A 27,221-nucleotide genomic window follows, 5' to 3' on the forward strand; every position below is an offset into this window, starting at 1 on the left:
TTTTTTTTGATCTGGACGACTTTTTATTTATTTATTTATTTTTTCATTAGAAAATATGTTTTTATTTGTGCATTTTTTTCAGGTAATTTTTTTTTATTTTATTTTTAAACCTTACAATATTGTATTAGTTTTGCCAAATATCGAAATGAATCCGCCACAGGTATACCCGCGTTCCCCATCCTGAACCCTCCACCCTCCTCCCTCCCCTCCCCTCCCTCTGGGTCGTCCCAGTGCACCAGCCCCAAGCATCCAGTACCGTGTATCGAACTTGGACTGGCGACTCGTTTCATACATGATATTATACATGTTTCACTGCTATTTTCCCAAATCTCCCCACCCTCTCCCTCTCCCACAGAATCCATAAGACTGATCTATACATCGGTGTCTCTTTTGCTGTCTCGTACACATGGTTATTGTTTCCATCTTTCTAAATTCCATATATATGCGTTAGTATACTGTATTGGTGTTTTTCTTTCTGGCTTACTTCACTCTGTATAATAGGTTCCAGTTTCATCCATCTCATTGGAACTGATTCAAATGTATTCTTTTTAATGGCTGAGTAATACTCCATTGTGTATATGTACCACAGCTTTCTTATCCATCAACTATCAGATCTTTACAAAAGCTTTAGGTGCAGCTCAGGTAGGGTATGCATCTTCCCCATGGCTCCAGTTCCTCTTGTCAGCCTTCTCTGGCTCCAGATCCTGACTGGTGATTCTAGCCCCTGGGCTCAGGTATCACCTTCTCTCTTCGTCCCTCCCAGCCTGGGGACAGTAATGACTTCTTGCTACTGCTCATCTCTGGGTTGCCTTACTGTCCTCTTAGGCTTCATAGCTGTTTCATCACCTGTGTAACCAATGAGTCCTATCTGGCTCTTTTGTGATCCCACGGACTGTAACCTGCCGGGATCCTCTCTCCATGGGATTTCCCAGGCAAGAATACTGGAGTGGGTGGCCATTTCCTTCTCCAGGGGATCTTCCAGACCCAGGGATTGAACCTGTGTCTCCTGCATTGCAGGAAGATTCTTATACTTCTGAGCCACAAGGAAAGTCCATATAACCAATTACCTGCCTTGAGTTTCCTATGTTTTAAATACTCAGAGTGGCTTAAGTTATTCTGGTAGATCCTGCTGGAATTATCTCTCCTCTAGTTGGCTGGGATGGTAGGACACAGTTACCCTCCTCCCAGTCTTGGACAGCAGGTGAGGAAAGCATATAACTGACAACCTTGTCCCCTGCTGCTGAGTTGCAGGAAGTGATGAAATAAAGGGAAACTTGGATCCTCCCTGGTGGTCCAGTGGCTAAGGGTCCATACTCCCAATGCAGCAGGCCTGGGCTGGATCCCTGGTCAGGGAACTAGATCGCACATGCTGGAACTAAGACCCAGTACAGCCAAATCGGTAAATAAATAATTTTTAAAAAAGATGGGGGAGATGACTAAACAGTAGCATGGACCTTACCTGAGTACTGAGGACACTGTAAAGAAATATCTTCAGCCTCAATAGTCTTTCAGCCATTGTGACAGTGGTCAGCCCAGCAAGAAGGGATTCAGAAGCCACTCAGTATAATATTTCCCAAGACCAACATTAGTGTAACAAAATTCTCCATCAGGCTAAGCGAGAAAACAAATCATTCTTTGTCAAGTGCAAAGTTGTCACTTTCTAACACACAAAAGGGAAACAGACAGACCCTGTGAACTGTCAGTTCACTCATAAATTCAAGTGTGAAGCTTTTTGTTGGCAAAATAGTCAAGTATTTGTGAATTTATAGTTCATTAAATCAATCTGTAGCATGTTTAAATTCATGGAGTTTTATATGCAGAATGAATGCACACTTGCTTCTAGTAACCTTGCAATAAAAATTAAGTCTGTCCTGAGTTCCTTAGCTATGGTGTAATCGGAATCAGTCAGAAAAACTCAACTAGCTACCTTCAGATTTATCTGAGTTTATTTACTGCCTTGCTTGCACTCAAAAATCCCATATTGTGAGAATTACCTGTGTTTGCAAGGTTTCCTTTCAAAGAACAAAAGCGCTTCAAAGGCAGCACTTAGAGCTAATAAAATGGAGAATAAAAGACAAAACTGGCCATTTTGACATTCAAAGGAAAGAAATCCGGAAAAAAGTAAACATTTCTCTGGTTGTCTAAGAGTGATGAACCATGTGGCACCAAGCAACCCATATTGGGAGCAATTTCTGAGTAAGAAAAGAGAGATGTACTAAAACAGATTGAGAGGAAGTGTGTTCCTCAACAAAACAAGATCGCAGGGCCCTTTGGGTAGACTGGGGCTTCACCGGATGCCCTCAACTCATGTTTTCATCCAGAGGAGGAAGCTCGCAGACTGCAGTGCCTGGACCTTACAGTGTGTTCTTTAGGCAGGACCTCCATCTAGTGGTTTGACCTGAAAATTATTCCCCAGCCTTAATCACACACACACACACACACACACACACACACACACTCTCTTGTAAAAACTTTTAAAATAGAAAAATAGATTTTCCTCTTGTTGCCTGGCAGAGTTCCCCATGAACCCACCAAACCCTGTCCCTCAGTCTCTAAGGACTGAACTTTTCTTAACCTCTGGATTTTGTCCTACACTATCCGTTTGTAGCCATTTCATCCAGTTTACCTCTGGGCACACATTAAGAAAAGTGATTTCTAATGACAAAAAGGAACAAAGCTGTGTGAGTGTGTCTTGTGTGTGTAGTCTATAGTGTGTTTTTATGCGCTGGGTTGGGGTGTTCTGATAAAGAGCTTGGTTGTGGAACAGAGTGGCCCATGGTAATTGATAAAGGTGGAGATGTAGGATACAGATCAGTAAGAACGACTAAAGAATGAATGAATGGATAATGACATACGAGCAGATGCACAAGTATGCAGAGGAGGGACAGCATGGTGCCTCACCAGATGGGGAAGCAGAGTGTGGCTGGAATGAGACTAAAATCAGCTGAGACAGCGGTGGCTCATAGTCCTGAGTGAGTGACCGAGAGCTGCCAGAGCTCCCTGCTCCTGCCAGTGTTCTTGCCTGGAGAATCCTATGGACAGAGGGGCCTGGCAGGCTACAGTCCATGGGGTTGAAAGAGTCAAACACAACATAGCAACTAAACCACCACCATTGTTATCTTTTTGGGAGTTCCCCCTGGTGCCTCAGACGATAAAGAATCTACCTGCAATGTGGGAAACCTGGGTTCAATCCCTGGGTTGGGAAGATCCCCTGGAGAAGGGAATGGCAACCCACAACAGCAGAATTCCATGGAGAGGAGCCTGGCGAGCTACAGTCCATGGGGTTGCAAAGAGCTGGACACGACTGAACGACCAAGACACTATACATACTGTACAATGGTCCTTACACACCTGCTCCTACCTGTGTGTGCCTGTGATCATGTCCTTCTCAGCTGAGCTTCTGACATTCTCTTGGCCACTTACCTCTTGCAGTTCTAAGTGCTATGGATCTTCTTCTCGCATGTGTATATAGTTCAGTTCAGTCAGTACAGTCGCTCAGTTGTGTCTGACTCTTTGCGACCCCATGAATCACAGCACGCCAGGCCTCCCTGTCCATCATCAACTCCCGGAGTACACTCAAACTCATGTCCATCGAGTCAGTGATGCCATCCAGCCATCTCATCCTCTGGCATCCCCTTCTCCTCCTGCCCCCAATCCCTCCCAGCATCAGGGTCTTTTCCAATGAGTCAACTCTTTGCATGAGGTGGCCAAAGTACCGGAGTTTCAGCTTTAGCATCATTCCTTCCAAAGAACACCCAGGACTGATCTCCTTCAGAATGGACTGGTTGGATCTCCTTGCAGTTCAAGGGACTCTCAAGAGTCTTCTCCAACACCACAGTTCAAAAGCATCAATTCTTCGGCACTCAGCTTTCTTCACAGTCCAACTCTCACATCCATACATGACCACTGGAAAAACCATAGCCTTGACTAGATGGACCTTTGTTGGCAAAGTAATGTCTCTGCTTTTGAATATGCTATCTAGGTTGGTCATAACTTTCCTTCCAAGGAATAAGCATCTTTTAATTTCATGGCTGCAGTCACCATCTGCAGTGATTTTGGAGTCCAAAAAAATAAAGTCTGACACTGTTTCCACTGTTTCCCCATCCATTTCCCATGAAATGATGGGACCAGATGCCATGATCTTCGTTTTCTGAATGTTGAGTTTTAAGCCAACTTTTTCACTCTCCTCTTTCACTTTCATCAAGAGGCTCTTTAGTTCCTCTTCACTTTCTGCCATAAGGGTGGTGTCATCTGCATATCTGAGGTTATTGATATTTCTCCCGGCAATCTTGATTCCAGCTTGTGCTCCATCCAGCCCAGCATTTCTCATGATGTACTCTGCATATAAGTTAAATAAGCAGGGTGACAATATACAGCCTTGACATCCTCCTTTTCCTATTTGGAACCAGTCTGTTGTTCCATGTCCAGTTCTAACTGTTGCTTCCTGACCTGCATATAGGTTTCATATAATTTGTACACGATTTGATGGTTTAAGGATGCCCCCCCAAAAACACACCCCAGATCTCTAGATTCACTCTTCTGTAAATAATAGGTCTGTGACAATTCTTAGCACTGGTGTAGTTTTCCCTGTTCTTCAGTATTTCCTTACTTTCTCTCACCCTTCAATGTTTTTCAGCATCTTCTTCATGTATTCTCACATAACAGTCAATACCACTGATTCTGTTTTCTCCATCATTGAATCTACCTGTGTTTTCCATTATTCATTTGTGTTTTTTCTTTCTATATATGTGCTTCCTTTGTCCGACATTCCTCCTTTTAGCCACACTAAGAGCAAACAGTGTTTTTAAAGGAAATCTACATGCTCATCAAGGGAGAATCAGGAAACACGACATGAGAAAGTAGATGAATGGTAGTGGGTAGGAAGAAGTCATGAAGGTGTGAAAACAGAGGGAGAGAGAGATGGGAAGATACCAGATTTTAAACACCCATCAGCTTTAGGGCAGTGGCTTTCAGCTTTTGTGAGTTTATTGCACATTTTTAAATGTTAGAAATTTTGGCAGCTTAGCTGAGGTGAATATGTGACATAATTTTTTTTTTTCAAAAGTATGACCAAAACAATGTCACTCCACAGACTCTTAAAATGTGATTTTGGCACTCCACCCAAAGAAAGGTGGGTCTATGTCCCCTGCCCTTGAAATTGAGTGGTGTGTGACTCAAAGCCAATTGTATGCCATGATGGGAAATCCAAAGCTAGTTCAGAAAAGGTGAGCATCCTTCTGCCTCATCCACTGAAATGCCTGCCACAGGGGCCTTCACCATTTCATGAGGAAGTCAAACTAGTTCTTATGAAGAGATCACCTGGAAAAGCCCCGGGATTTACAGAGAAGGAAAGATACAAGGGAGAGAGCCACCTGAGAAGTTCAGACCCCAGCTTCAGATCCCTAGTATTTCAGCTGCAGTTGCCAAGTGACTGAAACCAAAGAAAAGACTTCAGAACCATCCAGAAATATCCAGTGTAGCCTTTCTGCCAAGTCATTAGCCTACAGAAACCAAGAGAGGTAGTGATCATCATTTTAAGCCACTAAGCTCTGGAGTAATTTACTACACAGCAGCAAGAGTTGGAATAGAAGGAAAGACTTAGTGCTGAACAAGTCAGGAAGCATTAGAAAGCAGTCTCTACTACACAACCACCCTGTCTCACATTGACTACAAAAACATGCTCAGTGTCTTCCACAGATTCCCCTCAGCATGTTCCCTTTTGGAGATGCTTAAGCTCCAGTGAAGACTCTTTCTTGGACACTGGCCTGATATTATTATCTTATACCCTTCCCTACAGGGCTTCCCTGACCAACTAAATTAGTGTTTCATTTAACAGTCATTAACGTAAACAGCAAAAGTATTTGGATCAACATCTCGTGGCTCACCTAGCCCCCCTTGGTTTCTAATACCATTATTCAGTTAAAGATGCAAGGCTTCTTGGTGGAATAGCCAATTCCAGAGCTGGGGCAGGGGAAATATAAAGTGAGTCTGGAAGAACATGCAGTGCCAGATAATAAACAAGAGCTCAAAATAAAAACAAAACAAACAACAACAACAAAAAAGGGTGGTGGGGGAAGAGGCATGTCAAAATTTAGAAGTTTGGGATTATCAGATACACGTTACCATACACACTGCTATCAGATGTATTCAGCAAAGATCTACTGTATAGCACAGGGAAGTATACTCTATATTAAAATAACCTATAAGGGAAAAGAATCTGAAAAAGTATATATATATATATATATATATATATATATATATGTGTGTGTGTGTGTGTAACTAAATTACTCTACTGTACACTTGAAACTAACACAACATTGTATATTAAAATACTTCCATTTAAAATATTAAAAAAAAAAATAGGAATCAAACTGAAAGAGCTTCTAATGGCCAAAGCTAGGACAACTTCATCAGAATAACATAGTATTAGATTATGACCCAAAGTACAAAACATGTTCATGAATCCCCCTCACATAAATTTGTGTCTCTCATGCGTGCATGCTCAGTCATGTCTGACTCTGTGACCCCACGGGCTGTAGCCTGCTAGGTTCCTCTGTCCTTGGGATTTTCTTAGCAAGAAAACTAGAGTGGGTTGCCATTTCCTCCTCCAGGGGATCTTCCTGACACAGGGAACAAACTGGTATCTCTTGTGTCTTCTGATTTGAGAGGCAGATTCTTTACTAAATGCACCCCTTGGGAAGCCACTGCTCAGTGTATCCATGTGTATACATCTTTATGTATATCTGTATGTAATCATACAGATTACAGTTACATCAAAAATTTTAATAACAGTAATTGCTTACATATATTACTATGTGGCAGGTCCTGTCCTTAAACACTATGCAAATATGGATCACCTTAATCCTTAGAGCACCCTATTGGGGTAGATATTATTGTTACCATTTAACAGATGAGGAACCCAAGGTTTGTCACATCAATGCACAAATCACAAAGGATACAATGAGGACAGCACATTGTAGGTACTGGCAGCCATAAGACACCAGTGGGGCACTGGCACCTCAGGCCTGTCCAGCCACTGAAGAGCCAGGGGCATTAGTGTACCCTTTCAAGTCTCATCAAAAGGCTCTGATATAATTTTCTCAATGTCAGCCTAAGATTTAAACCTAACACCAAAATGCAAACTCTCAAGATCTCTGCCATACAACCAAAATAGTAATACCAACACTGTGATAATAATTATACTGATATTGTATGAAAATGATACAGCTTTACTAAAATGCAATGTAGAGTCTCAGAAGTTGTATGAAGTCTCTTAAGTCTCTGAGGAAAATGTTGTTATTAACCTGTTAAGTAAAAAGACAGTAAAATATCTGCCGAAGCAAGAGAACCAGAAAACTCACTCAATGGAGAGACATAGGAAAACTTCTCAAGCAGAACCTGGTTAACCTGAATGCTGTGTTCCCAGAATTTTAGCTGAGTTCTGCTTTTAAGAGGAGAAACACAATGGAACAAGCTGAATTTTCGTTTCTCTTGAACTAAAACAACAATCACAGCATCCGGAGGTCTTCTGGGTCAGAGCAAAGTCAAGGTCCAGCCTCCAGCCCCTACCACCACATGCCTGTTATGTATTAGAACAAAGAATACTTGCTCCCTGGGGCAGAGCAGAGAGCAGGCAGTAGAAAGGCATGGAATACTGGCTACCAAGTACCTGTTTTGTCCTAAGAACTGGGCCAGGTATCATCCAGAATCCTTTATTGTTTCTCATAACAACCTTTTTAGGAAAGTTTTATTAACGCCATTTCACATGTGAACCCAAGGTTCAGAGAGGTAAAATAACTTGCCTAAGATCACACAGCTAATTAGAGATGAGGATAGTATTTGAATTCAACCAAGACTAGCTCCAAAGACTTCCTGTTTGTAAAACCACAACCAAGAAAGGGTAGTGAAAGATATCAGCAGACCCCTGAGCTTGAGGGAAAGCTAGTTGAGGGAAAGCCCCAGAAAGGACCTTGTGCTTCTATGACAAAATGCAGACCCCAAACTCCATGTTTGTAAGAAGGGGTCAAACCACAATTAGGCAGTGGATGATACATCCTCCTGTTACTGGGTCACCACAGGACAGGCCAGTAATCAAGAGACAAGTTTGGGGCAAGGAATAACGACTTTATTTGGAAAAGTCAGCAAGCCAAGATGATGGGCTCATCCCCACAAAGAACCAGCTTGCCTGAGTTAGAATTTAGGTTTCTCTTATACTAAAAGAGAAGGGAGTAGTCGAACATCTCCTGGCTCCCATCAGCTCCCTAGAGGGGATGTGTTAATTTCTTCCTCCCTGCAGTCATTCACAGATGGGACTGGTCAGGATGTTTGCTGTGAGGTAAACAAATGTACTTTAGCTTAATGCTCATTACCTGGGAAGCACTGTTTCCAGAGATGGGCCATTATCCATAAATTAAGTTTATAGGCAACATCCTTTTAGTGATTAACTTGTAAAATAATACAAAAAGTTCTTCCCTATAACATTCCTAGGTGGTGGTGGGTATGAGCATGAAATAGCTAACTGGGAGACACCAGGGAATCTGTCATAGAAAGTCAGATTAGAGAGGTAGATTTCCTGAACCTGGAGAAGAAGAGAATGAGTTTCATTTGCATGTTCCCTGACTATAACCGTGCTTACTATGGGCAGGATACTTTCCTGCTTTTTCTCATTTCATTCTCATTATGTCCAATTCATAAGAAGAAACTGAGACCTGAATTGCTTACCTAACTAACCTAATGTCAGAGAGTCAGTGTCGAGCCAGATACTCTGTTTCCAGAATCCAAGTTCTTAATCACTAGGAACAAAAAACAAAGTTGAAATACTGAGATTTAACCCATATTATTTAGTCTATTAAAAATATTGTTTTATTGCCATTACAATACTGAATTTTATTTTATTCTAGTAATAAATTTTATTAGTATTGAGTTTTATTACCATAGTTTGAATTTTAGTACAACTATAATACTTGGCTTGTTATTAATACTGTATTATATGTATTATTTTAGTACTGTTATTTTAGTTTTATGGCAATAATTATCATCTTTACAGCTCTAGATTTTATTATTGTTTCCATGTTTAGTGTTTTAGCAACAGTTTTTTTTAATTTTATTGAAGTATAGTTGATTTAAAATAGTGTGTTAATTTCTGCTGTACAGCAAAGTAATTCAGCTATACATATATATTTCTATATTCTTTTTCATATTGTTTTCCATTATGGTTTATCACAGGATATTGAATAATATCCTATACAGTTCCCTGTGCTATACGGTAGGACCTTGTTTACCCATCCTGTATATAATAGTTTGCATCTGCTAACCCCAAACTCCTACTCCTTCCCTCTCCTGCCTGCCTCTTCCTTGACAGCCACAAGAGTGTTCTCTATATCTGTGAATTTAATAACAGTTTTATGGCCTGCGTAGAAATGGAAAATAAGGACAATAATGGCATGAAAGTCATCTCATGTTTGCTTGTATCAAATGAAGAATGAGTAAATCTAGCACCAGCATCAATGCTGCAATTTGGTTTACCCAACACCTGTTCAAAAGCCTTTCCCAAGTGCCTCCCTAAACAATCATTGCAAAAGTGGAAAGAACTACATTTCCCAGAACTCTTTGCAGCTCAGGTACTCACATGACTTTTAGTCAATGAAGAAATACTGGGTTGGCCAAAAACTTCATTCAGGTTTTACCCTAAGAGCTTATGGGAAAACTAGAACTAACTTTTTTGTCAACCCAAAACATCCACTCAATCCTTGGAAAGCAAAAGTGACACGAGATAGAGGAATATGTTGTAGTGGTCACACTCCATGAGATCAGATCTGAAGCACTTGGTCCTTCTGGGTAGCTATAACTAAAGTTCTGGCACCTCAGGCGATTAAGAGCCAGACATCATTAGCAATGGTATTTCTTCTAGATGACCTCATATTGCAGCCAGAAGTTTCTCAGTGCTGTGTTCTTCCGGTTGTGTAAAATCAACATAAATTTCCTGGCCTTCATTAACATGTAATAAACCTGTTAATGTCCTATAACAAAACCCATTCCTGAAGTGAATTCTGCTATTTATTTATTTATTACTAAGAATATTCATTAATATACAACACTCCACTCACTGATAGACTTTTGAACTTTTGAAGTGGGAAGGGATATTTAGAGGTTAATAAATTTGAACTATTTCCTACTGTGAGAGAACTTCTTAGAGTAATCTTGACATTCAGCCTTCTTTTTATCCCTTCTAGGAAAGGGGGATTCACTTTGGCTGTTTGAAATCCTTTGCAGTCCACAATGCTCTCATCTGGCATGCCCTAAAATGTCTTCCGTAGGAAAGCATTTGTATATATGCACTTAGGGTTATGTGGTTCGATACATTTGGAGAATAAATGCTAAGCTAAATAGTTACATAGCTTATTGCAGAATTTCTCAGAGCCTTTCATATACCAATATTCATAGACAATCTTCAAGAAGTAGTAAGCTATGCAATTATTTTCCAAACATTTGATGAAACATTTTTCTTTTGTGATGAATCTCCAAGAATTTCTGTCACATGAGATGACTTTCATGATACTTGCCTTAAATTAGTGGATCACCAGAATAATAGGAATTTCAACTTCAGAATAGATGAGTGAAGAGGTTTAGAAACCAAAGATCATTTGGCCCCCTAAGATAACATTACAGAAAAGCCACCAACTTACCAATCTTGAGATCAATACTTTTTTTCCAAGAGCCCCAACTCAAAAGGAACCCTGCTGTGTGATCTGAGTTGCTGCCTCTCTTCTGGTGTTCCAGGTTATCTACTGATATATCACAGATCATCCTGACTCTTAGTGTTATAAAAATAGTAGAGAGAGTTCCTACACACCCATCACCCAAGGTTCCCTAATATTAACTTCCTATACAACCTGAATACATGACCACAGTTAACTAATTTGGTATAATGCTTATTGACTAAACTGCAGACACTATTAAACTTCACCAGTTGATCTACTAACAATTTTTTTCTACCCAAAGATCCTAGCCAAGATCCCACATTATGTTTAGCTGTAATTTTCCCTTAGTCTCTTCCAGTGTGTAACAGTTTATCAGCTTTGTCTTTCATGGTCTTGGCACACTTCTGACAAGTACTAGTCAGCTATTTTGTAGACCAGTTTTCTCATAATTGGATAGAGATTAGGGTCAAACTACTCACCTGATACCTGGCTTCTAAGAGGAAAGAGAGAAGTTACCTGTCCTCTTAAATCCTGCCAAGCATTACATCACTGCATTCTATTGGTCAAAGCAAGGCATAAGTCCCACCCAGATGCAAGGGGGAGGCGCTGGACACGAGGTGCCAACTGCCCTACAGCCATAAAAGAAATAGACGGTGGCTGTCTTTGAAGACCATCTATCACAACAGGATTTTGAAAAACATTTTAAAAATTCACTTAGCAAGACACATGAAAGCTGGGAATTTTCCACTGTCACACTGAACATCTTTAATTATATGAAACCTGTTTAAAATAGGGCTAGTAGTAACTGCTCCGTATACTTTATGGGGTGTGGCAGCCATGGAGGATTGCTAAGATCATCCTTGAAAAAGAAAAACTTCACGTAGTAGTACAGTTAGCCAATAGATTCCAGCAGCCGCACTTTGGGCATTTGTGATAGCAATTCATGCCAGGGCCACACCCTCCCCAGGCAGCTTTTAGCCAGTGACTGAGTACAGCAGTGAGCTAGAGCCAGGCCGTTTCTGCTTGTCACAGGATTTCTCCAAGGAGATCCTCCTCAGCTCACAGATGCGTTTTTTTTCCCACATCATAACACCCACCCTCTGAGATTGGATTGCATCTGATAATCATTCTAGAACAGACAACAGTTGTTAACTAATTGCTTTGGCCTTGCATGCACAAACTTGAAAAGCCTCAGTTTCAAAACTGTCAGAATGGGTGTTAGTTTGGAAGAAAATCCCAGAAACAACTGTAGGCCACCCTTTTAACCTCTAGGCACCAAATGCTGTGAGAGGGGATGAATCAGAGGCGCTCAGCAACATTTCCCAAGTAGGAAGAAAAAGACGGCTAATCCCATGGACTCACAAATCCAGCTGAAGAGCCCAGTTCGGATGGCTTTCAGCTCAGCCATGAATTCTTTTAAGAAACACTGTATCACCAAGGCTCTTGAAAGTGAAAGTCAGTCAGTCGTGTCTGACTCTTTGTGACCCCAGGGACTATACAGTCTGTGGAATTCTCCAGGCCAGAATCTTGGAGTGGGTAGCCTTTCCCTTCTCCAGGAGATCTTTCCAACCCAGGTCTCCCGCATTGCAAGCAGATTCTTTACCAACTGAGCCACAAGGGAAGCCCATGGCTCTTGATCATACTGGAAAAGTTTGACATCCATGCCTCTGAATCAAAACGACTTTCAGGAAAATCTAACAGTAAGTTTCAAGAATACTGAAAACAAACTATTTCACGTATATTTTTATTTGGTTATATTTGATAGAGCACTGTATAATAACATTTTTATATGTTCTTTCAAACAGCATTAAAACCATAGTGCTAAAACTTTATGTCGAAGTTCGACTGGCAGTGTTTTTCCCTTCTTAAGGTTTACTTATTTCATCTAGTTTGAGACACAATTCATTTTTAAGATGTAAAATAAGGGCACATCTTAAAAATGAGTGGTGTCTCAAAGTAGATGAAATACGGTAGAACCACTTGATTCTCTTCCTTTTTCTTGATTCTCTTACTTTCTTCCTAGAACATTTTTTTCTTTCTTTGCCCAATTACTCTTACCCATCCTCTGAGTTTTGGCTTAATTATCACTTCCAAGAAGTCTTCCTTAACCCGCCTACCCCTACCCTCAGACTACGTGAGTACCCCTGCTGTGTGTCTCCACAGCACCCCATACTCCACTTTACATACTCATCCTTTACTCGAGTGGTTTGTATGGTTTTCTATCTCCTTCACAGGGGGCTTCCCTGGTGGCTCAGACCGTAAAGCATCTGCCTGCAATGTGGGAGACCCGGGTTTGATCCCTGGGTCGGGAAGATCCCCTAGAGAAAGAAATGGCAACACACTCCAGTACTCTTGCCTGGAAAATTCCATGGACTGAGGAGCCTGGTAGGTAACAGTCCATGAGGTCGCAAAGAGTCAGACACGACTGAGCAACTTCACTTTCTTTTCTTTCTTTCTTTCACAGACTATAAACTCCTTGAAAACAGGGGACTCCTCTGTCTTGCTCACAGGGTGCCCTGCATAGCTGGCACTCAATAAAGATTCATTCAACAAAGAATAAATTATCAAATGAATAAGTGTCTCCATTGCAAGCATATAAATAAGCTCAATCTATTTTGAATGGTGAAGCAATAAGAATTTTATCTCACAGATGAGGAAACTGAGGCACAGCGAGTATGAGGCTAGTTAATGAGAGAGGCAAAGCTAAAATGTCTTAAGGTTCCACACAATAATAGGGATCTCTGACATTTATTGGGTATTTACTGTGTGCCTGGCACAGTTCTGACCTCTGTGTATGTATAATTTCACTTAATTCTCATAGTCACTCAGGGTTAGGTGGATGTTGTTAGTATTCCCACTTTATGAAAAGGGAAATGAGAGTGCAAAGAGGTAAAACTTTCCTAAGATAATGGTGGCTTCCCTGGAGCTCAGATGGTAAAGACTCTGCTTACAATGCAGGAGACCGGGGTTCAATCCCTGGGTTGGGAAGATCCCATGGAGAAGGAAATGGCAACCCACTCAAGTATTCTTGCCTGGAGAATCCTATGGACAGAGAAGCCTAGCAGGCTACAATCCATGGATTCACATATGAGTCAGACATAACTTGGTAACTAACACATACAAGAGAGCTAATAATTGGTGCAGTTGAGATACAAACCAAGGCAGACTCCCAGAAGTTCTACCCTCAGTCACAACATTAGAAACCAGGTAAACTGCATCAAAATATTTAGCAATAGTAAATACTATTAGGTACTAGCAGATGACTTCTTAAGAACATGGTTTCAAGCTGATCCGGGACAAATTGCTTTATCTCAGTGGATATAGATACTAACAAAAACAGAATTAATTCTAGTAGGGTTAAAAAGTCACTTTAATACAAGTTAGGAGCCCTCAATTCTTTATACACAGCCAACTCTTCAAGTGGCTATATAATCCTGGGTGAATCACTTAACTTCTCTGAAACTCAGTTTCTTCTCTACTTAAAAAAAGTAGGGTAAAGCAACTGAACCCACAAATCCTCTGATGGGGTTCATCACTTTATCTCAAAACAATTAACAGGTACACCAAATGGGAGAGATCAGCAGTGGTTATCATCCTATGCCAAATATTGAATTCGAGGATGTAACTTAAACTCCAGTGTTTGTTCTACAAAATTCAAATAATGTTTGGCAAGGTGAAGGGCTCTTGATCCTCTACCTGAAAGCATAGGTTTTCACATTTCAGCCATGGATTTCTATTCCTTTCCTGCTATAACAATGTTTGCATTAGTAGGGAGAGGGAAGCCCAGACTTGTGTTGACAGAGTTCAACTGTTGGGGAAAAGTACATACCTGGAGGGAGAACAGTGTTTAACAAGAAACAAGGCATCAGTCTCCACCTGACTCATTCCAAGCTGGGCCTCCCTCTGCTGTCGCTTTGTTCCAGCACTAGATCAGAGGTTCATGTGGAAACTTGTTGAAGACAAGCACTATCAAAAACTGCAGCCCAGCTCTGCTGCAGAGGAAAACAAGATTCTAGCCAGATGAGTGTGGGAGCCAAGGCTACTGGGAAGAGCTGGAGATACTTCCAGGGCTCCAGGGAGAAACAGGCCCTCACTCTTCAGTGTCACAGGACTGCCGAAACTATTTATTTATCCAAACCTTTGGGGAATGCTTTTCCAATAGGCCCTGGAATCCTTTTTCTTTTCTTGACTTGGTAAGAAGTTAAAGGTCATAATAAGTTATTCTCAAGCTTTGCCTTCAAAGCTAGATTCTTATGTCAAGACATCCAGTATTTTCAGGCTTCATGATTGTACTTTGACCAAGATGAATATGGGTGAATTTCTCAACTTCTCAAAGGTTTAGTTTCCTTACCGAGCAAATGAAAATAATAATGCCCACAATTTGAAGATTAAATGAGATTAGAAAGTGTCCCTAACATATAGTGTACTTAACAGAGGGAGCTCCTTTATGATTCCTTTCATGAAGGGTATGCGTGTGCTCACTCACTCAGTCATGCCGGACTCTTTCCCACCCACCAGGCTCCTCTGCCATGGGATTATCCCATCAAGAATACTGGAATGGGTTGCCATTTCCTCCTCCAGGGGATCTTCCCAACTCAAGCACTGAACCTGTGTCTCCTGCGTCTCCTGAATTGGCAGGTAGATTCTTTATCACTGAGCCACCTTTATACACATTCATAAAGGGTATCCCAAGATCAAGAAAAAAAAAGAAGAAGATGATTAAGATCAAAAAAAAAAGAATCCCAAGAAAAAAAAATTCTTTTTTTCATTTATTGTCCACACTGGGTTTTTGTGTAAGGACAGACGTTCTCTAGTTGCCGCCAGTGGGGGCTGCACTTCGTTACAGGGCGCAGGCTGCTCACTGCAGTGGTGTTCCTTGCTGTGGAGCACGGGCTCCAGGGCGCACGGGCTGCTCACTGCAGCGGTGTTCCTTGTTGTGGAGCACGGGCTCCAGGGTGCGCAGGCTTCAGTCGTTGCAGCACGTGGGCTTAGTCGCCTCTCAGCATGAGGAACCTTCCCGGACTAGAGATCGAACCCGTGTCCCCTGCACTGGCAAGTGGATTCCTAACTATTGGACCACCAGGGAAGTCATCAATCATTTTTTTAATCCTCTAAAACCAACCAAACTTGGGAAAGCAGCCCTTTTACTTAGAGATTTTCTAGAAGATCTTTTTTGGTAGTTTACAACAATTATTCTTTGCATAAGTAGAACTGGAAAAAAAAAGTTGAGATAAATGTATAGAGAGATAGATAAATTGTATTTCCAATTTGTATTTATTCAACAAACATTTAAAAGCACCAGACTTGGAGTAGGATAATAATTGCTTCCTTTTTAAAGAACTTTTAGCTTACAATGATTTGTCACAAACATTTATTCATTTGAAATTCCATCATACTTGTTTTTTTATTGAGTATAGTTGATGTACAGTATTATATAAATTACAGGTATACAATATAGTGATTCACAATTGTTAAAGTTTATATTCCATCTATAGTTATTATAAAATATTGGCTATCTTCTCTGTGTAGTGTGATATATCTTTGTAGCTTATTTTATACATAATGGTTTGTCCCTTTTAATCCCCTACCTCTAGATATGGCCCCTCCTCCTTTCCTCTCCCCACTGGTAACCATTAGTTTATGCTCTATATCTGTGGCTATTTTTTGTTATATTCACTATTTATTGTATGTTTTAGGTTCCACATATAAGTGAAATCATACAATATTTATCTCTCTCTGTCTGACTTATGTGGAAAGATACAGCATATTTTTGGATTAGAAGGTTAATATTGTTAAACACTACCCAAGGCAATCTACCACTCAATGCAATCCCCATCAAAACACCAATAGCATTTTTCATAGGTAAAGACATTTACTCATCTATTAGAGGTAAGAGTGAAGTTATAGCAGTCAAGTGAGTGCTAGAAGATCATAGTCTTTAATATCAGATAAACCTCAATTTGAGAATTGGATCTGATACCAGTTCTGTATCCCCCTGAGCAAGTTCCCTTTCTGCACCTCATCTGTGAAATGGGAATAATATGCCTATTTTGTAGGGTTATTGTGAGGATCAGATAAAATACTACATAGAAGGTATGATTACACACTCTGTGTGGCATATAGCTTAGCAGACTATCAGTATCATCGTGGCCTTTATTGTAGTTTTTATTATTGTTCAAGGAGCCAAACTAGCAGAATTAGGACTAAAACTCTTTTTTTTGGGGGGGGGGGGGTTTTGACACTCTTTTTTTTTTTAATTTTATTTTATTTTTAAACTTTACATAATTGTATTAGTTTTGCCAAATATCAAAATGAATCCATCACAGGTATACATGTGCTCCCCATCCTGAACTCTCCTCCCTCCTCCCTCCCCATACCATCCCTCTGGGTCATCCCAGTGCACTAGCCCCAAGCATCCAGTATCGTGCATTGAACCTGGACTGGCATCTCGTTTCATACATGATATTTTACATGTTTTAATGCCATTCTCCCAAATCTTCCCACCCTCTCCCTCTCCCACAGAGTCCATAAGACTGTTCCATACATCAGTGTCTCTTTTGCTGTCTAGTACACAGGGTTATTGTTACCATCTTTCTAAATTCCATATATATGCGTTAGTATACTGTATTGGTGTTTTTCTTTCTGGCTTACTTCACTCTGTATAATAGGCTCCAGTTTCATCCACCTCATTAGAACTGATTCAAATGAATTCTTTTTAATGGCTGAGTAATACTCCATTGTGTATATGTACCACAGCTTTCTTATCCATTCATCTGCTGATGGACATCTAGGTTGCTTCCATGTCCTGGCTATTATAAACAGTGCTGCGGTGAACATTGGGGTACACGTGACTCTTTCCCTTCTGGTTTCCTCAGTGTGTATGCCCAGCAGTAGGATTGCTGGATCATAAGGCAGTTCTGTTTGCAGTTTTTTAAGGAATCTCCACACTGTTCTCCATAGTGGCTGTACTAGTTTGCATTCCCACCAACAGTGTAAGAGGTTTCCCTTTTCTCCACACCCTCTCCAACATTTATTATTTGTAGACTTTTGGATCACAGCCATTCTGACTGGTGTGAAATGGTACCTCATAGTGGTCTTGATTTGCATTTCTCTGATAATGAGTGATGTTAAGCATCTTTTCATGTGTTTGTTAGCCATCTGTATGTCTTCTTTGGAGAAATGTCTATTTAGAGTTCTTTGGCCCATTTTTTGATTGGGTCATTTATTTTTCTGGAGTTGAGCTGTAGGAGTTGCTTGTATATTTTTGAGATTAGTTGTTTGTCAGTTGCTTCATTTGCTATTATTTTCTCCCATTCTGAAGGCTGTCTTTTCACCTTGCTGATAGTTTCCTTTGATGTGCAGAAGCTTTTAAGGTTAATTAGGTCCCATTTGTTTATTTTTGCTTTTATTTCCAATATTCTGGGAGGTGGGTCATAGAGGATCCTGCTGTGATGTATGTCAGAGAGTGTTTTGCCTATGTTCTCCTCTAGGAGTTTTATAGTTTCTGGTCTTATGTTTAGATCTTTAATCCATTTTGAGTTTATTTTTGTGTATGGTGTTAGAAAGTGTTCTAGTTTCATTCTTTTACAAGTGGTTGACCAGTTTTCCCAGCACCACTTGTTAAAGAGATTGTCTTTAATCCATTGTATATTCTTGCCTCCTTTGTCAAAGATAAGGTGTCCATATGTGCGTGGATTTATCTCTGGGCTTTCTATTTTGTTCCATTGATCTATATTCCTGTCTTTGTGCCAGTACCATACTGTCTTGATAACTGTGGCTTTGTAGTAGAGCCTGAAGTCAGGTAGGTTGATTCCTCCAGTTCCATTCTTCTTTCTCAAGATCGCTTTGGCTATTCGAGGTTTTTTGTATTTCCATACAAATTGTGAAATTATTTGTTCTAGCTCTGTGAAGAATACTGTTGGTAGCTTGATAGGGATTGCATTGAATCTATAAATTGCTTTGGGTAGTATACTCATTTTCACTATTTTGATTCTTCCAATCCATGAACATGGTATATTTCTCCATCTATTAGTGTCCTCTTTGATTTCTTTCACCAGTGTTTTATAGTTTTCTATATATAGGTCTTTAGTTTCTTTAGGTAGATATATTCCTAAGTATTTTATTCTTTCCATTGCAATGGTGAATGGAATTGTTTCCTTATTTTCTCTTTCTGTTTTCTCATTATTAGTGTATAGGAGTGCAAGGGATTTCTGTGTGTTGATTTTATATCCTGCAACTTTACTATAGTCATTGATTAGTTCTAGTAATTTTCTGGTGGAGTCTTTAGGGTTTTCTATGTAGAGGATCATGTCATCTGCAAATAGTGAGAGTTTTACTTCTTCTTTTCCAATTTGGATTCCTTTTATTTCTTTTTCTGCTCTGATTTCTGTGGCCAAAACTTCCAAAACTATGTTGAAGAGTAATGGTGAAAGTGGGCACCCTTGTCTTGTTCCTGACTTTAGAGGAAATGCTTTCAATTTTTCACCATTGAGGATAATGTTTGCTGTGGGTTTGTCATATATAGCTTTTATTATGTTGAGGTATGTTCCTTCTTTCTGCTTTCTGCTTTCTATTCCTGCTTTCTGGAGAGTTTTTATCATAAATGGGTGTTGAATTTTGTCAAAGGCTTTCTCTGCATCTATTGAGATAATCATATGGTTTTTATTTTTCAATTTGTTAATGTGGTGTATTACATTGATTGATTTGCGGATATTGAAGAATCCTTGCATCCCTGGGATATCCACTTGGTCATGGTGTACGATCTTTTTAATGTGTTGTTGGATTCTGATTGCTAGAGTTTTGTTAAGGATTTTTTCATCTGTGTTCATCAGTGATATTGGCCTGTAGTTTTCTTTTTGTGTGGGATCTTTGTCAGGTTTTGGTATTAGGGTGATGGTGGCCTCATAGAATGAGTTTGGAAGTTTACCTTCCTCTGCAATTTTTTGGAAGAGTTTGAGCAGGATAGGTGTTAGCTCTTCTCTAAATTTTTGGTAGAATTCAGCTGTGAAGCCGTCTGGACCGGGGCTTTTGTTTGCTGGAAGATTTTTGATTACAGTTTCAATTTCCGTGCTTGTGATGGGTCTGTTAAGATTTTCTATTTCTTCCTGGTCGAGTTTTGGAAAGTTGTACTTTTCTAAGAATTTGTCCATTTCTTCCACGTTGTCCATTTTATTGGCATATAATTGTTGATAGTAGTCTCTTATGATCCTTTGTATTTCTGTGTTGTCTGTTGTGATCTCTCCATTTTCATTTCTAATTTTATTGATTTGATTTTTCTCCCTTTGTTTCTTGATGAGTCTGGCTAATGGTTTGTCAATTTTATTTATCCTTTCAAAGAACCAGCTTTTGGCTTTGTTGATTTTTGCTATGGTCTCTTTTGTTTCTTTTGCATTTATTTCTGCTCTAATTTTTAAGATTTCTTTCCTTCTACTAACCCTGGGGTTCTTCATTTCTTCCTTTTCTAGTTGCTTTAGGTGTAGAGTTAGGTTATTTATTTGACTTTTTTTTTGTTTCTTGAGGTGTGCCTGTATTGCTATGAACTTTCCCCTTAGGACTGCTTTTACCGTGTCCCACAGGTTTTGGGTTGTTGTATTTTCATTTTCATTCATTTCTATGCAAATTTTGATTTCTTTTTTGATTTCTTCTGTGATTTGTTGGTTATTCAGCAGCGTGTTGTTCAGCCTCCATATGTTGGAATTTTTAATCGTTTTTCTCCTGTAATTGAGATCTAATCTTACTGCCTTGTGGTCAGAAAAGATGCTTGGAATGACTTCTAAACTCTTGCTTGCTAAATTCCAGTCCAGTCTTTTCTGCCATACCAATAGTTTTCAAACATATCAAACATTACTTCTTTAAGAAAACAGTATCGTATATTGCTCATGTGTCTATAACACAGCAGAGGTTGTCAGAGTTGGAGGAGGGAAGCTGAAGTGCCTCCTGCCCACCCCTACTTCCCACCACACAGACAGATATCTCTCCACACGTGACGCTGCATTAACTACTAGGTCAGCTACCTGCGGTCACCATTGTCTGAGAGTCACCAGGGACTTGGTCTCAACCAGTTAAGCGGACAGGTAGACAGCAGTGCTTCCATTTGCCTTGTCAGGGCCATTTGTCTCTTCTCCTACTTATCTTTCTTTGCTCCTCATTTGCTGTCAATCTCTTGGCCCTTTGATCATCCACCTTTTTCTGATTCATGGGCTCCGTCAACTTGACCACTTCCTAAGTGTTAGCAAGGACTTGAGCCTTCCTGTTTTGTTCTGTTAACTAAAATCTGCTCTCCTGGTTCATGGACCCTCATCCACTTTGCACCTGTCACTGCCTGTAGGAGAGGGAACACTTCCACCACTCTCCTTCCATCATGCAAGTTTTTGCCATCTCTTCCTAGTTCACTCCCTAACTTTTCAAGAGAGGAAGAGTTATTCATCTGATTGATCAAAATTCTAGATCATTTTTCACATCACATTTTCTTTGGGGTCAGATTCCTGTGTGCTGAAGGTACAGACCCATCTATCCCTTTACCTTCTCCAGGTGACTACAAGTAGCCATCCAGGCAGGCCCACTGTGTTTCCATATGCATGCCTAGGCATGCTGGCCTTTGCCTCTATATAATTCAGCAGGTTAGAAGGATCCAGATTCAAGTTTCTAAGACCTGAAGCCCAACTTAGTCTTTAAGCTAAAGTCAGCATTCAGCCCAGAACATAACAGTGAGCGTTATTGGATACTCACTCATGCAGATCAGTTGGAGTCCCAATTAACTGCTACTCCTGACTGTATTTCCTACTGGGAAATCAAATGCAAGAAAAAGTGACTGGTGGGGAAGATCTAAGCCTTCCCATGCCCTGGACAAAAAACCGTTAATAATCCCACCTCAAATCTGAGCACCTGTGTGACTGTTCTTCTTTAAGCCTGGCCCCCTTTCTCTGCTCCCAACTGTTCACAGGTCCCTCACCCTACAGTCATTCCCCTGGTGAGACAGAACACGGCAGACACCCCAGTTGGTGCTCCTCAGGCCCTGAGCCCAGTGTGTCTTTCCCACCACAAATCCATCCTCCACCTGAAGTCTTCCATTAGCTCAATCAGAACACGGTATCCCTCCTCTGCTTACATAGCACTTAGCTTTCCGTTCAGTTATAGCACTTGCCTCATTCAGCCTCTTGTTCTAAAAGTTACTTATAACAGGTCAGTCTTACCCTTGAGATGGGAAGCAACACAAAAGCAGGGAGCCTGGTTAATCATTTCTGATACCCCCCTCAACTTCTACTGTTGGGCTTTGCAAAATACAGATGCACAATAGTACGTTGTGACTTGGAGGCAAATAATGTCCCAATAAACCTGATCAGAAGAATTATATATGCAAGAACTTCCAGATATTCAAGCTGGTTTTAGAAAAGGCAGAGGAACCAGAGATCAAATTGCCAACATCCACTGGGTCATCGAAAAAGCAAGAGAGTTCCAGAAAAACATCTATTTCTGCTTTATTGACTATGCCAAAGCCTTTGACTATGTGGATCACAATAAACTGTGGGAAAATTCTGAAAGAGATGGGAATACCAGACCACCTGACCTGCCTCTTGAGAAACCTGTATGCAGGTCAGGAAGCAACAGTTAGAACTGGACATGGAACAACAGACCGGTTCCAAATAGGAAAAGGAGTACATCAAGGCTGTATATTGTCACCCTGCTTATTTAACTTACATGCAGAGTACATCATGAGAAATGCTGGACTGGAAGAAGCACAAGCTGGCATCAAGATTGCCGGGAGAAATATCAATAACCTCAGATATGCAGGTGACACCACCCTTATGGCAGAAAGTGAAGAGGAACTAAAAAGCCTCTTGATGAAAGTGAAAGAGGAGAGTGAAAAAGTTGGCTTAAAACACAACATTCAGAAAACTAAGATCATGGCATCCGGTCCCATCACTTCATGAGAAATAGATGGGGAAACAGTGGAAACAGTGTCAGACTTTATTTTTCTGGGCTCCAAAATCACTGCAGATGGTGATTGCAGCCATGAAATTGAAAGACACTTACTCCTTGGGAGGAAAGTTATGACCAACCTAGATAGCATATTAAAAAGCAGAGACATTACTTTGCCAACTAAGGTCCATCTAGTCAAGACTATGGTTTTTCCTGTGGTCATGTATGGATGTGAGAGTTGGACTGTGAAGAAAGCTGAGCACTGAAGAATTGATGCTTTTGAACTGTGGTGTTGGAGAAGACTCTTGAGAGTCCCTTGGACTCTAAGGAGATCCAACCCGTTCATTCTAAAGGAGATCAGTCCTGGGTGTTCTTTGGAAGGACTGATGCTAAAGCTGAAACTGCAATACTTTGGCCACCCCATGCGAAGAGTTGACTCATTGGAAAAGACTCTGATGCTGGGAGGGATTGGGGGCAGGAGAAGAAGGGGACAACAGAGGATGAGATGGCTGGATGGCATCACCAGACTGACTCGATGGACATGAGTTTGAGTGAACTCCGAGAGTTGGTGATGGACAGGGAGGCCTGGCGTGCTGCGATTCATGGGGTCGTAAAGAGTCGGACATGACTGACTGAACTGAACTGAATATATAATGAACATAATAATATATAGAATACATTTGTAGCTTGCAAAGAACAATTATAAATAAAGTGAAAGAAAGTGAAAGTTGCTTAGTCATGTCTGACTCTTTGTGACTCTGTGGACTATACAGTCCATGGAATTCTCTAGGCCAGAATACTGGAATGGGTAGCCTTTCCCTTCTCCAGGGGATATTCCCAACCCAGGGATAGAACCCAGGTCTCCCACGTTGCAAGCAGATTCTTTACCAGCTGAGTCACAAGGGAAGCCCATGAATACTGAAGTGGGTAGCCCAGCCCTTCTCCAGCAGATCTTCGCAACCCAGGAATCTAACTGGGGTTTCCTGTGTTGCAGGAGGACTCTTTACCAGCTGAGCCACCAGGGAAGCCCAATTATAAATAGGTAAATACTAAAAGATACTTATATTTTATATTTATACTTATTGCTTGCTTGCATGCATGCTCAGTCATGTCCTATTCTTTGTGACCTAGGGACTATAGTCCACCAGACCTCTCTGTCCATGAAATTCTGCCATTCCCTTCTCCAGGGGATATTCCCAACCCAGGGGTCAAACCCATGTCTCCTGTGTCTCCTACATTAGCAGGCAGATCCTTTACCACTAGCACCACCTGGGAAGCCCAAGTCTCCTCCAAGAACTCACCAAAAACACAAGTGCTGAATGTCTGGAAAATGTGCCCTCTTGTAACAGGGTCGCTACTTTCTCCCCGCTTTCACTTTCCTTAAGACTCTAAGGAAGTCTTAGAGTTGGCTCTAAGAATGGAAACTCCAGACAGAAAGGAGCCCAGCCTCTGGGTAGCTCTGGAGAGACTAGGGCATGCTGTTGGTTCCTCTGCCGGAGACCTGCTTTCGAGTTTGGTTGAGGAGGCCCCAGACAATCAGACTATGTTACCACCCGGCTTTTTTTTACTTGTTGAATGCAGGCAGGTCTGCCGAGCCTGCAGCTGACAGCTGTGTTTACAACTTCCCATCACCCTTGTTAATTAATGAATTCTGGGCCTGGTGCTCACCCTGAATAGACGTCTGCATCACAGGATGGTGGCAAGTCATCCTTGCAGGAGAGCCACACAACACCTGGGCACTGGTGTTAATCAAGGGCGTTGCAGGGCATGCGTGGGGGTGGGTAAAAAGCAGCTGAGACGATAGAATGCAAGCCTCATGCATGAAGGTTAACCATCCTAATACAATTCACAGATGCTCTCAGATTTAGTTTCAACAACTTTGAAGACTCTGACTCCTGCTTTACAAATGCACTGCACATATCAGATTACATGCCTTAAAAAGTGTCCCCAAAGATGTGAACTAAAAATTATGACCACTTCCACTGAAATGATCAATTATTTCCTGGATCATAAGATGTATCAATAAATCTTAGCAGAGGGTGTAAAGAAGCAGCTACCAGATCCTACGGTAATTCCAAGGGAGGAAAGGGGTCTGTCTCATGTCCTAAAAAGAGCTACCTCATCATAGACTTCAACCTCGGAAAGCTTTAACATGGAAGCAAGGGAAATTGAAGTAGAAAATGGCCTCAGTCTTCAGAATTTTACTTTCTAGAAAGAAAAATGTCTATTTGTGAGATTGTAATGACAAGTGATTATATCCTCAAACAAAGTTGCTCTGTGTGACTAGAGTCAAACAAAAATAGCATGACAGAACAGACTTGCTATCAAAATATTCATGAAGTTTTAGACGATTACCGTGATTAGAAAAACTTGGGTTTTCATATGTAAAGAAATTATCCCTGTCTTTTGGAATGCAATAGATCTAATAGTTTCTGTGATTATCTAATAGGAAAAATCCTATAATATTAATACCAGGTGCCTAATAGAACTCAGAATTTTCCATCCTATTTCTGGCTGTATCACAGCCAGCTGTGTGACCTTTGACTTCTCGCCTCCCCATCTAGTCTTCACTTTCCCCGTCTGCAAAGTGATAGTAACAACACCTGGCTTGGTTCCTGCATTTCCCAGGACTGTTGATCTCTAACTGAGAATGGATGGGAAACTGATTTGCAAACGTGAAGGAGGAATAGGATGATAACAGTAATATTCTAGAGTAGACTTCTTTTGTGTTTTTCTGTTGCTGTAGTCCTCCTTCCAAGGAACCTTTAGAACTCTGTGTTTCAAAACATTTTTTAAAGTCTGTTCCATTTGGGAATGTTTGGTGGCATGGGGCAGGGATGTACTTATGGGTTCCATCCGAAAGATAATTGACAAAGACGGTTAAGGAATACTGCCTTTTAAAAATATTATTTGAAAAAGGGGAAAAAATGAAATGTTAGCCTAATAAAGCAAGTATGAAGCAGCATTTATAAAATAGAGCAAACACTGAGTAACAATTTAACTCAAGACATCAGATGAATGTGTCTGGGAAGTAAACTTGGAGTATGGTTTCACACTTGAAAGAACATGGAGCCAAATACATTGATATATTCCTAGAACAATTTAGACTGTCAACACTGATGTGAGAAATCACCATTTTTCTATGGAGTCACAGAATTTTGCTCTACAGTATTTTCTTTACAGCTGTGAGACAAAGAAAGGTGTTATCAAAATCCTGTTATGAAAGGCATTATGCTGAGTGAAAAGCAAAATTCAAAAAGTTACACACGCTATGGTTCCATTCATGTGACATTCTCAAAAAGACACAAGTATAGTGGCAGAGACTCGATGAGTAGTCACCGGGGCTTCAGGATGGTGGCAGGTGAGCCTAGAGAGGGATAGCAAGAGAGTTTGGGGGGATGAATGAACTATACGGTATCCTGACTCAGATGGTGGCTTACACATAGCTAAGTCACTTCAGTCTCATCCGACTCTGCAACCCTATGGACCGTAGCCACCAGGCTCCTCTGTCCATGGCATTCTCCAAGCAAGAATACTGGAATGGGTTGCATGCCCTCCTCCAGGGGATCTTCCCAATTCAGGGATCGAAGCCACATGTCTTATGTCTCCTGTATTGACAGGCAGGCTCTTTACCATCAGCGCTGGCTGGGAAGCCCTACAAATCTGTATCTGTATTAAAACTCATAGAACTATAGACCAAAAATGAGTCAGTTTTATTGTATGACTGTTTAATAATAAAATTAATGAAAGAAGGAAAGAGAAGAAATAATCACATCACTGAATCATATGCAAGAGAACACAGTCCTTGGTTTCTGAAATGTCATGGCTGTGTTTGTAAACAAGCTTGACCTCAGAACTTTTCAACATCAATGGGCACAGAAGTCATTTCAGACTTTACTTACAATGAAGATGCTCATAAAATGGGTCTGGAATGATATCTGATATTTTGCATTTCTATAAAGTTCCCAAATGATGTCAATGCCTCTGTACATGCATATAACACTTCAGAAAGTCTAGGTTTTGTAGAATTTAGTTCATGTGGAGCAATTGTGACAAATATGTGCTCTCATGCCAACTGCCCACATCCCTTACTCATAATAGAGATCACTAGTCAGTCAAACACACTTTTCTCCTGAGCCTGTATAGGTTCACCAGGTAGAATGCAGTTGAGGGCAGATGATGCTCAATAGGGAAGATTATGTGAGTTGAAACCTACTGGTCATCTTGTCCTGCAGTATTGATGTAAGTCCCATCCATCAACATTGCAAAGAATCCACTTGGAATACCAACTTTCTTTCTCAGGCCTTAAAGTTCTGGTTCCAAAACTCTGTGTCCTAGACAAATTAGCCGTAGTTAATTACAGATGTATCTTTCCTTTCAGGAGAGGTAAGAAAACCGATCTTTCCAACATGAGTGGGAATATATCATCTGCTTCTTTTACTAACTCCCTTAATATCACATTGCACCTCAGTTTCTTCACCTACAAAATAAGAATACTGCTATCCCTAAGGCTGTTGCGAGAATTAACAAGAAATTAATGTGACTTGCTTAGAATAAGCAGAATAAGACTCAGTAATGGGTAACTGGTATGGGTATCATACC

The 27,221-nt window shown here is 40.7% G+C and overlaps 2 long non-coding RNA genes across 2 annotated transcripts in view; both read right to left on the reverse strand.

Annotated features, from left to right (window-relative positions):
• The window catches only part of LOC147358337 (uncharacterized), a 142,968-nt gene that overhangs the window by 99,286 nt on the left and 16,461 nt on the right, over positions 1–27,221 (reverse strand). The gene's annotated exons all lie outside the window — the stretch shown is intronic.
• LOC147358338 (uncharacterized) lies at positions 15,780–24,058 on the reverse strand. The gene is made up of 3 exons (XR_015141587.1): positions 23,921–24,058; positions 21,429–21,482; positions 15,780–15,911 (listed from the first exon to the last, which is right to left on the reverse strand). It is a non-coding gene; the product is annotated as an uncharacterized LOC147358338 (long non-coding RNA).

Source organism: Bos grunniens, chromosome 15 (genome assembly GCF_055505025.1).
Source record: "Bos grunniens cultivar Pamir isolate PY7600 chromosome 15, Bosgru_T2T1.0, whole genome shotgun sequence".
Taxonomy (NCBI): Eukaryota; Metazoa; Chordata; class Mammalia; order Artiodactyla; family Bovidae; genus Bos; species Bos grunniens.